The sequence below is a fragment of the Chiloscyllium plagiosum genome, unplaced genomic scaffold (genome assembly GCF_037043375.1).
Source record: "Chiloscyllium plagiosum isolate Xiang-an unplaced genomic scaffold, Cpla_swu_hap1 HiC_scaffold_14, whole genome shotgun sequence".
Lineage (NCBI taxonomy): Eukaryota > Metazoa > Chordata > Chondrichthyes > Orectolobiformes > Hemiscylliidae > Chiloscyllium > Chiloscyllium plagiosum.
The window spans coordinates 85,026,189-85,040,264 of NW_028270152.1; positions in this window are offsets into that span (position 1 = coordinate 85,026,189).

The window sequence follows — 14,076 nt, forward strand, 5'->3', positions numbered from 1 at the left end:
TATGGAGATAAGGCAGGGACAGGATACTGATTAGGAATGATCAGCCATGATCATATTGAATGGCAGTGCAGACTCGAAGGGCAGAATGGCCTACACCTGCACCTATTGTCTATTGTCTATTGATGTGATTGTTTCTTTTTTTCAAACCATGTGCCCTCCAAAATGATTTTTATTTTCATTTCATTATAAGAAAAAAATTGCTTGGAAATGTTGACAATTTTCCTTTTCCTTCCATGTTAGTTGTCAGTGAATAATAATCACACAATTATGAGAATTCCTTTCCGTACCAAATGTCATTGACGCTATTTTTTGTTCACAATAGTAGTCACTTTCATGGCCTAATTTGTTTCCTCCTAATTCTGAAATAAATATCGAGACATTTATTGTGATAAAAATTACATTAACAAAATCGACATGACTCTTCAAGAAAGCTATTGGAAGCATATAACTCTTGCATTGCCTGCATTTTTGAACAATTTTTTTCAATTGTTGCTGAATGTTTTTTTCACACCATCCAGCTTAGTGTTATGCTTTAATTTTCAGTTTCTTAATCTTAATGAATATCCAACCAACATCAGAGCAAAATGCTTTAAAAATATTAAGTCAATTTATCTGTCAGGAATATAAAGGCATTTATCAGTTACAATAATTAGACAGCAATTTAACTTAGACTTTGAAAAATGCAGTGTTTTTTAAAATTTCATTCATTATTTCTTATTGTCAATGCTACTATATTAATACCTATTTGTTCCTGCCAATCCAAGTACTTAAACTACTGGACTTGTGCCTCACAACACACTTCACATTCAACAACCAGATATACGAACAAATCAACGGAACACCCATGGGATCACCAATCTCGGGACTCATAGCAGAGGCAGTTATGCAAAGGTTAGAACAAACAGTCCTACCACAAATTCAACCCAAACTCTGGGTCAGATATGTCAATGACACATTTGTAGTCATTAAAAACACGGAAATAGAAAAAACACACCGGATCATCAACACCACACTCACAGGAATCCGATTCACGAGAGAAGAAGAAAAGGATAGCCAACTCCCATTCCTAGACGTGATGGTACAGAGAACACCAGACGGAGAATTCACTACAAGAGTATACAGGAAAGCCACACACACAGACCAAGTCCTAAACTATGAAAGTAACCACCCCAACACACACAAACGAAGCTGCATCAGGACACTATTCAAAAGGGCCACAACACACTGCAGTACACCAGGACTGCAAAAAGAAGAAGAGGAACACCTGTACAAGGTATTCGCCAAAAACGGATACCCGCGCAACTTCATCAGCAGATGCCTAAGAGAAAGACCACGGAACGAGGGCATTCCACAACCAAAAGGACTATCCACACTACCATACATCAGGAGCATCTCGGAACTGACTGCCAGACTACTGCGACCCCTAGGACTCATAACGGCACACAAACCAACAGCCACGCTCAGACAACAACTCACCAGAACGAAGGACCCGATACCCAACATGAGCAAGACGAATGTAGTGTACAAAATTCCATGCAAGGACTGCATTAAACACTATATAGGACAAACAGGAAGACAGCTAACAATCCGCATACATGAACATCAACTAACCACGAAACGACACGACCAGCTATCCTTAGTAGCCACACACGCAGACAACAAGCTACATGAATTCGACTGGGACAACACTACTATCATAGGGCAAGCCAGACAGAGAACAGCCAGGGAATTCCTAGAGGCATGGCATTCATCCACAAACTCCATCAACAAACACATCGACCTGGACCCAATATACCAACCACTACAGCGGACAGCTGAAACTGACAACCGGAAGCGGCAGCGACAGAGCACTATAAACACCGGAGGAAACATCAAAGAAGCGCTTTGCAGGAGGCTCCCAAGCACTGATGATGTCGCCTAGCCAGGGGACGAAACGTTTGCAACAAAAACTTCCAGCTCGGCGAACAGAACCACAACAACGAGCACCCGAGCGACAAATCTTCGCACAAACTTTGATCAGCAAACCTAAATTTTGAATTTGTGGAAGTCTCCATTTTTGCAAAATAGAAGTAGTCTTCAGTTTATATAACACATTAAATGACTGTTTTATTTTCAAATCATGCGCTCTACAAAATGATTATTGGTTTCATTTCATTGTAAGAAAAGAACTGCTTTGAACATGTTGATTTTTTTGCCTTTTCTATTCCAACATTATTCATCATTGTACAATAATGACACAATTATTATAATTTATTTATATACCAAATGTCAATGACTGCATCATTTGTTCACTTTCATGCTCACTTTCATTATCTATTAATTTTCTTCCAAATTCTGACACAAATGTCTGAACTCTGATCATAATATTAATCATCTAAATTAAAATAACATGTCTCTATGAAGAAACCATTTGCTGGAAATTCATATTTCTTGTGTTACCTGTATTTTTTAATAAAGAAAGGAAGATTTGTTTTATAATCACTGAATGACTCACTTTTTCTTCAATTCATAAAGCTGGTTTCTATATTTTATTCCACAATTTACCAATTTTAATAAATATTCAATCAGCATCACAGCAAAGTGTTTTTGAAATGTTAAATCATTTTAATTGCTCATATTACAACATTAATTATCAAGTCATTGTCATGATAATAATTGCGCAATTATTTAAGAAAGTGTTTTGACCAAGTAAAGTGGGATTCACATTTTAATTTAACCAATTGTTTCTGAGTACCAACACTGCAATATGAAACTTTTTTTTTCAGGTCAAGTATCCCACAATGGATCCAAGGACTTCCCATGCAACATTAATTGTAAATGTCTAATGGTTGCTTACACGAATGATCACCGTAATCACAGACTTTAAATTCACAGAACTGCAATTACTTTTCATTGCAAAAATTCCTGTTTGTTTGCACATATTCCTCAGTCACATAGCAAAACGAGATTTCTCATTATTTCTAAATTCATTGATCGAATTTTATAATTCAGTTGTTGCTCATACCTAATAATTATTCAATCCAGTATGTGCCGTAAATGTGGAATTACGGCTCTTTTCATGAATAACTAAATATATTGTAGTGTACAATCTCTCAATCATTGTTAATATTAATTCTTATTTTACCCGCAGAAACGTAGTTGAATTCATTTCAATATATTTCACTTCGATGCGAACATTTATTGTATTTATAATTTCAATAAGATTTAAGTATTTTTCATGCAACAAAATCATGTAAAATTCCTGCGTTTTGTTAAGTCAAATGAAAAAAAGAATTAACATCTCTGTATTGTTTCATTAAACAATGAAAATGCATTTTGAATTTTTCGAAGTTGAGCATTTTTGCAAAGAAGGGATGTTGTCTTCAGCTGAATAATCACATTGAATGAATAATACACAGAATCTGCTGTTTATTCACTTCGAGTTCCCAAGAAACCAAATTAACTAATTCTGCTGGTTCTAAATTCCTGGAAAGTATTTGAGAATGTTGCAGTCTTAAAGATGAAGACTTTCGTACTGATTTTTTTTATTAGAAAGATCTTAATTCAAACATTTCAGGCACATAAATCGCTATTCTGTAGTGTTACAAAGATGAAAAGCAAGTTAATTTCTTCATCAGTAAAATAAACAAATGTCACTTCCTGTTATTCATTAGTTAGCTAATTCCCAAATTTGTTGTTAAACAATGCAATTCACCTGAATATCGTTGTGTCCTTTGATCATATTAATTTTCTAATTATTATTCATTCATGATTTGTCAGGGAGTTTTATTTTTTATTTTCCATTCACCTATTTATATTGAATGTAAGATTGATATGCTTCGGCAATATCAGAGTGTTCATTTGAAATTTGACTTTGCACGTCTCTCACTTATCTCACTTCTTGCATGGAATCTGGGCGTTGAGAACAGATCAGTGGTTAGCACTCGTCTTACAGTGTTGTGCACGAAGGTTCGATTCCATCCTCGGTCACATGGCTGTGTGGAGTTTGCATGTTCTGGTTTTCTCCCACAAACCAAAGATGTGCAGGTTAGGTAAATTGGCCATGTTCTGTTCAGGGATGTGTAGGTTAGGTTTATTAGTCAGGGGTAAATGTCCAGTAATCGGAAAGCAGAGTGGTTCTGAGTGGACTATTCTTTGGAAGGTCAGTGTAGACTTGTTGGGCCAAATGGGATTCTGTAAACTTGGAATTGTGTTTCGCTAAACAAAACTGACAATTTGTTTAAAATGTTCCCTTTAAAACTTATCTTTAACAGTCAATTGTCAATCTTGTAAAATATCTCAATGTTACTGAAATCAATGTTCAAACAAAACACTGCACATAAAGCCACACAAAGATCTTCATGACCATCTAATTACTGCGCAGTGGAATAATCACAGTAAATATCTTCTTGTTCCTGAGATCAATCCCCACTATCACAGTAAGGATCTGGTTATCATTCCCTCCAATAAGTACAATCGTTGTCCTCTGGTATTTCAGTTCAGTCGTTATACACCATACTGGTTGTTCAAAGCATGGTTATTCTTTACTATGAATGGCCAAGGGGTCTAACGGCCAGAGATATTGTTCGATCTGATTTGTTGCATGTTCTCAAGCAGGTTTTCACCATGAATATTGCAAAAAAAGTGTTAATTTGGTCTTGTTCAACTGTTGATGCTGACATTTTCAGTTCATGTTCATTAAACATATTTGGAGAAAGTGAGGAAAGCTGAAGCCGAAGATCAAAGCCAAGTGTGTGGCGTTGGAAAAGGGCAGACACATCCAAAGAACAGGAGTATCGACCTTTCGGGCATTAGGCCGAAAATCAGAAAAGATTCCTGATGAAGGGCTTATGCCCAAAATATCAATTCTGCTTCTCCTCGAATGCTGCCTGACCTGCTGTGCTTTTCCAGCACGACGCTCTTGACATTAGAAATATTTGACTGAATATTCAGAGATAATACTAAAAGTTGCCTCTGTCAATTTAATTTACTGTGCGTTCTATTCCCTGAAGTGCTCATGTTATTTGCCCCCTTCTTAAATCTGATACAAATCTCAAAATACAGAACATATTAAAATTCACATGAATTATAAATTTGCATTCTCGACAAGAAAACCAATGGAAGGCGATATAGAATTCTTGAACAGCCTACACATTTGAATGAAAAAGCAATTCTTTCCAAAAAATGTTTGCACGTCTGTATCTTTCTTTCATTTCAATAATCCTGCAAATAGTTTATAATTGTCAGTTGATCTCTCTGAATGAGTACCGAACCAATGTCAATGTAAACAGCTGAAACATTAACAACAGATTGATGATTGGGTGTTAAAGATCTTATTTGAAGTCAACAAATATTTGAATTTTTCTAGAATTCCACGAGGAAACATTCTTGAATCATAATGCAAGAAATGAGATATGTGTGAGATGTGCAAACCTTATTTTTAAATGAACACACTCCAATATTGTCAAAGCATTTCAACCTTACGGTCAAAATGAACAGGTGAATGGAAAAATAAAACAATTTTCTGACTATTCATAAATTGGAGGAGAAAGTGAGGACTGCAGATGCTGGAGAAGGGCTCATGCCTGAAACGTCGATTCTCCTGCTCCTTGGATGCTGCCTGACCTGCTGCACTTTTCCAGCAACACATTTTCAACTATTCATAAATTAAACAACAATTACAAATTCACTTTGATCAAAGAACTGAGTAATATTTAGATGAATCACAACATTTAGTTACAAAGTAGGTAACGAGTTGACTGACAAGTAATAGGTGGGAGCATTTGCTAGTTTACTGAAGAAGATATCAGCTTTATTTCATATTTATAGCACGAGAGAATAATTTTTAATGTGTTTCAATTATTTGGACTTGCCCCTTTGCAACAAAAAATAGATCAATCTCATTACTTAGACATCGTAATCTTTAATTCTGCAACGTTTTCAAATATTCTCCAGGAACTTATAAGCAACAGAATTAGGTCAGGTGAATTGGCCATGCTAAATTGTCTGTAGTGTTAGGTAAGGGGTAAATGTAGGGGTATGGGTGGTTTGCGCTTCGGCGGGTCGGTGTGGACTTGTTGGACCGAAGGGCCTGTTTCCACACTGTAAAGTAATCTAATCTAATCTAGAGACACTATCCGAAAGTGAAGCATTATTATGAAACGTTTTTAATAAACTGTAAATGCGTAAATCGAAGAAGCATTAATTTATATGGGAAACACCTCCCCTTTTTTCGTAAAAGTGAAAATCCTCTTCAGATTTCTTTCAGTTAGAGAAAACAGGGATAAATGTAAGTCTTTTGTAAAAGCAAAGTGGCTAAAGCGAACTTTCCAAAAGTGGGGGATACCTGTACACATATTTCTTGGTAAGCTGTCACAAATAAGTATCAGATTTTGTGATTATTGGTATAATAGAAGCAGATCTAATGTTGAATTGAAAAGCAATTCAGTCTGTGCTTAGGTACTCTCTAATCAACATTCAGAGCGACTCTTGATATATTTCTGTTGAAGGATTTGATTTGAAACCTTCCCTCGAGTCTAGTAATGGAGACACTACCACAGCTACACAAGTTCCTTTCATAATGTTCCCACTCAGGACGGGCAGGACTGTCATATTATGTTTAATGTGGTTACTCAAATGAAAACTAATCAGTTGTTTATTGTAGTAATTTGAATGGGAATTAATTAGGTAGTTTCTGTGTGTAATGGACTGGAAATTAAACAATATTTTACAATAACAATGGAATAAAGGAATGGTGGTCTTAAATAAACAGGAATCTCATGACAATTCTTTGAAAGACAAATTGACAAAACTGCGTGATTTGATTTTAATTGATTTTAAAAATGCATCAGTCATTCAATGTGAATATTCAGCTGAAGCCAATTTCCCTCCATTTCAAGAATGTACAACTTCCACAAATACAAACTGAACAGTTATTGAAAAAGGAAGGAACAAGCAGATGTTAATTCTATTTTCTGTACATAAACGTGCAGTGAATTTTTCGTAAGTTATATATATGTAAAAAGGAAACTCTTATTGTGGTTCGAAATACAATAAATGTTAGCATGAAGTGAACTATAATCAAATCAATTCAACTGTGTTCTCTCAGTTAAAATACAGTTCAATATTCAAAGTAATCGAGTGATTGTACACTGCAATATCTTTACATTAATTCAGTGCTGAGACATAATTCCACATTTATACCCCTTTTCGTGAAGCAAATTTGTGCCAGGAGTCAGAGGAGGTAGCGGAGCTCCTTAAGTATTCCAGAGTGATTGGGACCTTGTTCCTTGTGAGGACAGCATGAAACAGGCTGATAGGGTCGAACCAGTTGATGTTAAGATGGAGAATGTGCTGATCATATTGAAAAATCATGGGGCTAGATAAGTCCCCTGGGCCAGAAAGGATATAACTTAGGTTGTTATGGGAAGGGAAGCAATGGATTACTGTGTTTTGGCGATGATCTTTGCATCCTCACTGTCCGCTGGAGTCATACCAGATGATTGGAGAGTGGCAAACGTTATTCCCTTATTCAAGAAAGGCAATCAAGATAATCCTAGGAATCATCGATGAGTCAGTCTTACATCAGTTGTGGGCAAATTATTTTAGAGGATTCGGAGAGACAGGATTTATAATTATTTGGAAAAGCATAGATTGATTAGAGATGGTCAGCATGGCTTTGTGAGCGGCAGGTTATGCCTCAGAAACCTTATTGAATTATTTGAGGATGTGACAAACACATTGGTGAGGACAGAGCAGTGGATGTGGTGTATAAGGATTTTAGCAATGTGTTTGGTAAGGTTCCCCATGGAAGGCTTATTCAGAAAATAATGAGGCACGGGATACAGGGTTATCCTGATAACATGATTCAATGTTGAGACATTTGTGTCAGAGACTGCAAGGGGGTGAGTGAGAGAGAAATAAATTTTAAAAAAGCAGAAAGGAAAAGAACTGGTGAGCAGAGGAGCTCCAACTAGTTTCTCATCTCGCCAACATCGTATTGGGTGAGCTGGAATGCAGACTAGTCAAGCAATGGCCTGACACAGTTACACACGTAGAATCATACCTTACAATGTCGCAGACACCACCATGACCATCCTTGTATATCCTATCCCACCAGCAGGACATGGATGTAATGGAAATGCTGGAACATGCAGGGCTATGGACTAAGGTCTGCAGAGTGATTTATTTGACATCTCTCCAGAATATTAAACTCCAGTCCAATTTGAAAATTTATTAACATCATCAGACTTGAACTCCAAATGTCAGAAAAAAAAATCAGAGACTTACAGCACATGTCGAGGTCACTTGGCCCATCCTGTCTGTGTTGCTTGTAATAGAACTACCCAGGCTTTACAACGTTCTGTACTCACCGATGAGAGCAACAATTTCAGACTGTGTCCTCTGCCCTCTATGTTGTTATAATTTGTTTTTATAATGTATTTCTTTGACAGCTTCATACATTGTTTCCTGGTTTCTTTCCCAGCTCTAACTCCATTCCCCATGGCTTTGCGGGACGACCATTTCTGCTGTTTAATCTCCCCTGCCTTCCCCCGTGTGACAGACTGTCTTTTTGTCATTGTCTCACCCCCACCTTGCTCACAACCTGTTACATTTCTGATGGTTCCCAGACCTCTGTGACTTCACTGCGCCCCCGGGTCAGTGGCGTGAGTTTTGAATTCTCTTTGTCCAGAAATAATTGGAAATCTTTCTGGCTGCAGTTTCCCCCAGATTTTATTTTTAAAAACAGAGCATTTGTGTCAGGAGGAGGCCATTCATCCACAATTCTGAGCATTTGGATGTAATCTGTGACCTGTCCACAGATATGCAGCTTCACTGGATTGACCATGTTAACATAGCCTGTAGTGTGCAGGTTCGGCAGGTTGGGTTAGCCATGATAAATGTGGGGTTATGGGGGTAGGTTGGGAGAGCAGTTCATTGTAGGCTCGATGGGCCAAATAACCTCTTTCTGCACCTATGGGAATCTGTGATTCTAACTAGTTGTGATTGTCGTCACGTTTTCCTCATGCCAGGTTCATTCAGCTCAGGTACACATGCTGTCTTGGTGTTTCTGTGGGTGCTCACTCACTCCTTTCCTTCAGTTTTACAGCAATTTCACATAGTACGTGAGGGTGAGAATGAATTTGTAAACACAAATACTCCAACCAGACCCCCTCACATGTCAGGAGCTGTTTCTGCTGCTAATGTCGCTTACAGGGAACAGGAAAATAAAGGTTCAGTCATACATCTTACAAGGTTACAATCAACAGGAATGGCTAAACAGCTTAAAACTCTTTTCTCAAGAAAAGAGGAAGCTGAGAGACAACCTGATACAAGCAGGAAGCTTTGTGCCTGTGTTTTCAGAGAGTTGAAGTTGAAATAATTGATTTCGAAGCATGTTTCATTGCCCCAGAACATCAAAGGTGCTATCTAAATGTGCACATTTATTTCTGTCTATCTGTCTGAGTTAACAATCAGATGGGCAGGTCAGTATCTAAGTGTCTTCCCAAATCCCCGATTGAATCTGTCTCCCCCATAAACTCAGATGCCTCACCACTCCCTGGGTCACAGAGAAACTCTGCCGTTACAATGAGAGCTTTCTTTGCTGTCACCTCTCCTCGTGCTTCTGCCTAATCCCCACTTCCCTTCATTAAATCCCAGCTGCCTCTTGTCCACCCACATGGGCATGTTGAAGAGCATGACAGGAGATTGGATTGAAACTGAGAATTCAATAGCCAGAATGAAATAGGAAGTAGGAAATAAACGGGGTTTGTGGATCTCAGGGATACAGACTCCAGGCTGAGTCCTTTGTGGGCATTCCCGCAGTAATACGAGACAGCATTCCATGATGAGAGTTAAACCCAAGTGGCAGGAGAGGGAGCCACTGAACATTAGCAGGTTTGGTTCAAACACAGGTTTGTTCAGTCAGTAACAGTGTGTTAGACATGGAGGTGAAGTAAGCAATGAAGGGAAATGTTGCCACAAGCTGCAGATGGACAACCTTCATTGGAGGCCATTCAACCCTCAACCCTCCTCTGCCATTCAATTAGATCATGGCTGATTTGTGGCCTAACTTACAATTTTCAAAACTCTTTGAACTCATCAATAAACTCTTCTGCAATAGACAAGATCAATATTGAAAAACTAAACATCTACAATTGCTGGGAAATCAGAAACAAAAGCAGACATTGCTGGAAAAAGTCAGCAGATCTTGCAGCATCTGTGGAGAGTGAAACTTTGGGTCCAGTGATCAGTCAAGTGACCACCTGCAGCTGACCATTCTGCCTTTTCAGTAACACTCTCTGGAACAGGTTCTGGTCTGAGGGGAATGAGATTGTCAATAACAACTGAGAAAACAGGAGGATGTGCTCAATCAGAACAAAATTCATTCCGGTCTTTCACTTTTAATTCAAAGGCAAACATTATTCATTATCATTTCAGAAATAATAGGCCAGAAGTCAACTCTTCATGTCATTGGGTCTTGGAAACTGCGTTAATTCTGACCTGGTCCAGCCGACATGTGAATCCAGACCCTGAATAATGGGGTTGACTCTAAACCATCTTCTAGGCAGTTGGAATGGATGACAAATGCTGCCCCAGCAAGTGATGCCGTGATCCCATGAACAAACAAAATAAATCCAATCGCTGTGGTTACTTGTGAACTCGTTGGTGTTTCATCAAGCTGGATAGCTGAGTGAATTGCTTCCCACACTCAGAGCAGGTGATTGGCCTCTCCCCAGTGTGTATTTGCTGGAGTACAGTGAGGCTGGATGGTGTCCTGAACCCAGTCCCACAGTGAGAGTACCTGAATGGTCTCTCACTGGTCTCCTGTGACCGGGGGAGATGATATTCACCTTCCCGGGGGATGGTGGGTACAGATACCTCCAAGAGGGATCCAGTGAGAGTTGATTGGGACAAACTGTTTACATTCATGAAAGAATCAATAATGATGAGGCACTGATGTAAAGGGATTGACAAAGGAAGCACATGTGACATGGGACAAAATGTTTTCATGCAGAGAAAGTTTATGGTCAGGAATACACTGCCAAAGAGTGTGGTGGAACCAGGTACAATGAAGAGAATAGAATTGAACAGTTACTGGAAGAGGACGAATGGGAAGATTTATGGGGTAAAGGTAGAAGAATGGCATTCAGTGAGGTGATCCTTTGGAGAGCTGATGAGCCAATCAGCCTCCTTTTGCATCGTAACAATTCTGTGAACATTTCATTCTGAGCCCTCTAGGGAAATATCAGGGTAATCTTTGGAAAGACGTCAGACTGAATGAGGGTCTCAATGAACAAAAGCAAGGCACAGATACAGAGAGGTTTTAGCATGGATTGAATCAAATGTTACCAATTTGCACAGCCGCCAACATTACAGCAGTTACAAATGGGAGTCAACAAGAGAGTGGAATTAGAGCAGCAAATAAATCTTAAACATTTATGCAGCTAAAGGGGATGCTGGGTAAAGATACCGCAGTTAGTGCTTATTTCATTCCAGACACACCGCCAGGGAGCACATCATCCTATATCTATCCTACTGGGCCCTTGAAGAATTTTTTTTCATTTCAAGTGTTTCATATTTCCGTCCTCCAGAGAAGGAAACTCTCCTGACAGGGCAAAGGTGCTTTTAGAATTCAAATCACTGAGGCGTGTTACTGACTGCTTCATGGACTGGAACTGGCAATTGAGACTGTAAGGTTACTGTATAAAATATCTTCAATTGTATTGCCAGATTGCTGGACACTTGCGGGGCTTTAAGAAAAAGAACTTAGCTTACAGGCATTGAGTGTCAGAGCACCTACTGTTGCGTGGGCATCCTGTTTAGATACAATCTATTGATAATTGTTAGAATTGACTTATACTGACTGCATAGACGTGGTCAGAGCATTATAACGGTCATCGAAGCTAACACATTTCCCATGGGTTAAGAGTCGCAAATGATAGCGTAGGAACAATGTTCAGCTAGTAAAGTCCAGTTATTCAAAATCATCCGAATTTACTTTCAGAAACAAGTGAGAGAAAGCCACATTATTGCATTAGTCCAAATTTAGAATTTCAGGAGAACTGCAGGGAGAGCTGGTGTTGGGAGCTGTAGTAATGAAGGAGATAAACTTGTTTTACAGAGAGTTCACAGATGGGAAACTCAGCTTTAACATCACATTTAACACACCCAATTCCGCAGGTCCTGAAAATTATACATAACATGGAAGGGGAAAGCAGCATTCCCAGCCCAGAGAAACCATTCGTGTTGTGGATGTGGTTAAGGATTTAACTGGTCATGTGATCTGGGAAGACACCATTATGACGGGACCAGGGTGAGGGTATGTAAACGTGGGGACTGTGGGAAGGAATTCACTTACCCCTCCCAGCGGGACACTCACTGACACAGTCACACTGGAGAGAGGCTGGTCACCTACACCATGTATGGGAAGGGATATACTCGTTCTTGCAATCTGCTGAGGCACCAGAGAGTGCATAAATGACTGAGATCTGCTCTGTGTGAGAGAAAGGATTCATTCAAATCTTTCTCCTGCAGAGACACCAGTGCATTCCCACAGGGGAGAGGCGATTCACCTGCTCCATATGCAGGAAAGGATTCACTCAGGTCTTCTGATCTGCTGAGACCCCAGCGAGCCCACACAGGGGAGAAGCCATTCAGATGCTCAGTGTGGGAGAAGGGATTCAGTGATTTGTCCCGCCTGCTGAGACACCAGCGGGTTCACACTGGGTAGGAGTTGTTTCCCTCTCTGTCTGACAAGGGAACACGACTGAGAGCCCAGTGAGTGCACACAGGGAAGTGGTCATCCACCTGCTCCGTTTGGGGTAGAGTTCACACATCACTGCAGGACTCTGATTCTGGAGTTACTGTTCATCAGAGTCAGGGCTGGACCTTGTTCATGATGACACTGTTGGAGTATTGATGATTTTGTTGTTAATCACATTAACTGGGCTGGTGCTGACTGAATTTATATTGCCACTTTCTGAACCTCAGGGTGTCTCTCTGGGCACAAGGGTCCACAAAAAGCAATGTTACAATGAGCAGGGATGTCTCTTTTGACTTAAATTCTGATTGTAGCACAGCTGCTTCACAGCACCAGGTACAAGGTTGGAGTCCAGCCTTGGCCAACGGCCTGTGTGGAGTTCCCACATTCTCCCCATGATAGTGTGTGTCCTCTCCAGGTTCTCTCGTTTCCTCGCACAGTCTTAAGATGTGCAGGTTAGGTGGATCAGTCATGCTAAATTGCCCACAGTGACCAGGAATGTGCAGACTAGGTAGATCAGCCATGGGAAATGCAGTATTACAGGGATGGAGTGTTCTGGGCGTGATGTTCTTCGGATGGTCGGTGGGGTTTGATGGGCCAATGCTCTCCTTCCACACTGTTGGGATTCTATTCTATGATTGAGGATAAAGGCTTCACAGTAGGGTGTCCTTGGAGAAGGATCATGTGGTGTGTATCAATGCTCTCGATGCCTTCAGATAGAGGTGGGCACCACAGGGGACACAGTGCTTTATCTCCACCGCTGCCCCCTCCTTCCCCCAACTCCACTTTGATTTAGTCCCTTCCCACTCTGCCACTTGTAATGGTTTGCTTTGCCCATAATGGACTTTGTTTATAAATATTCAATTGGTAACACAAATGGTTTACTGCTGGTGATTATAGGTTATAGGTTAACAAAAAGAAAAATGATATAACGATGATTTCGATGGTGGGAAGGTTGCTCAGCTGTGTGTGATAACACTTCTGGGTAGGAGAAATGGGGAATAAAGAAAGCTTCACAGCTCACAGAATGAGAACTGAAAAGCAGTTAAATCAAACCAAAGGTTCAGACAGGGAGGGAATATTTCCCTGGAGTTTGAGTAACTGGAAAGTGATGGTGTCTGGGAAGAGACAGGATTTTGTTCTCAAGGGTATTTGAAATTTTAAAAACTGTTATATTCAGATATTTTCAATTCTTTTACTTTTATTTATTGTGGAATAAACTTTAACACAAGGTTAGCACATTTGTTTTTTAATGTAAAAGACAAATGTTAAATAAAATCCATCAAACCAACTCTCACTGAAAACTGATGTGGACGTGCAATCTCCTGGAGAAT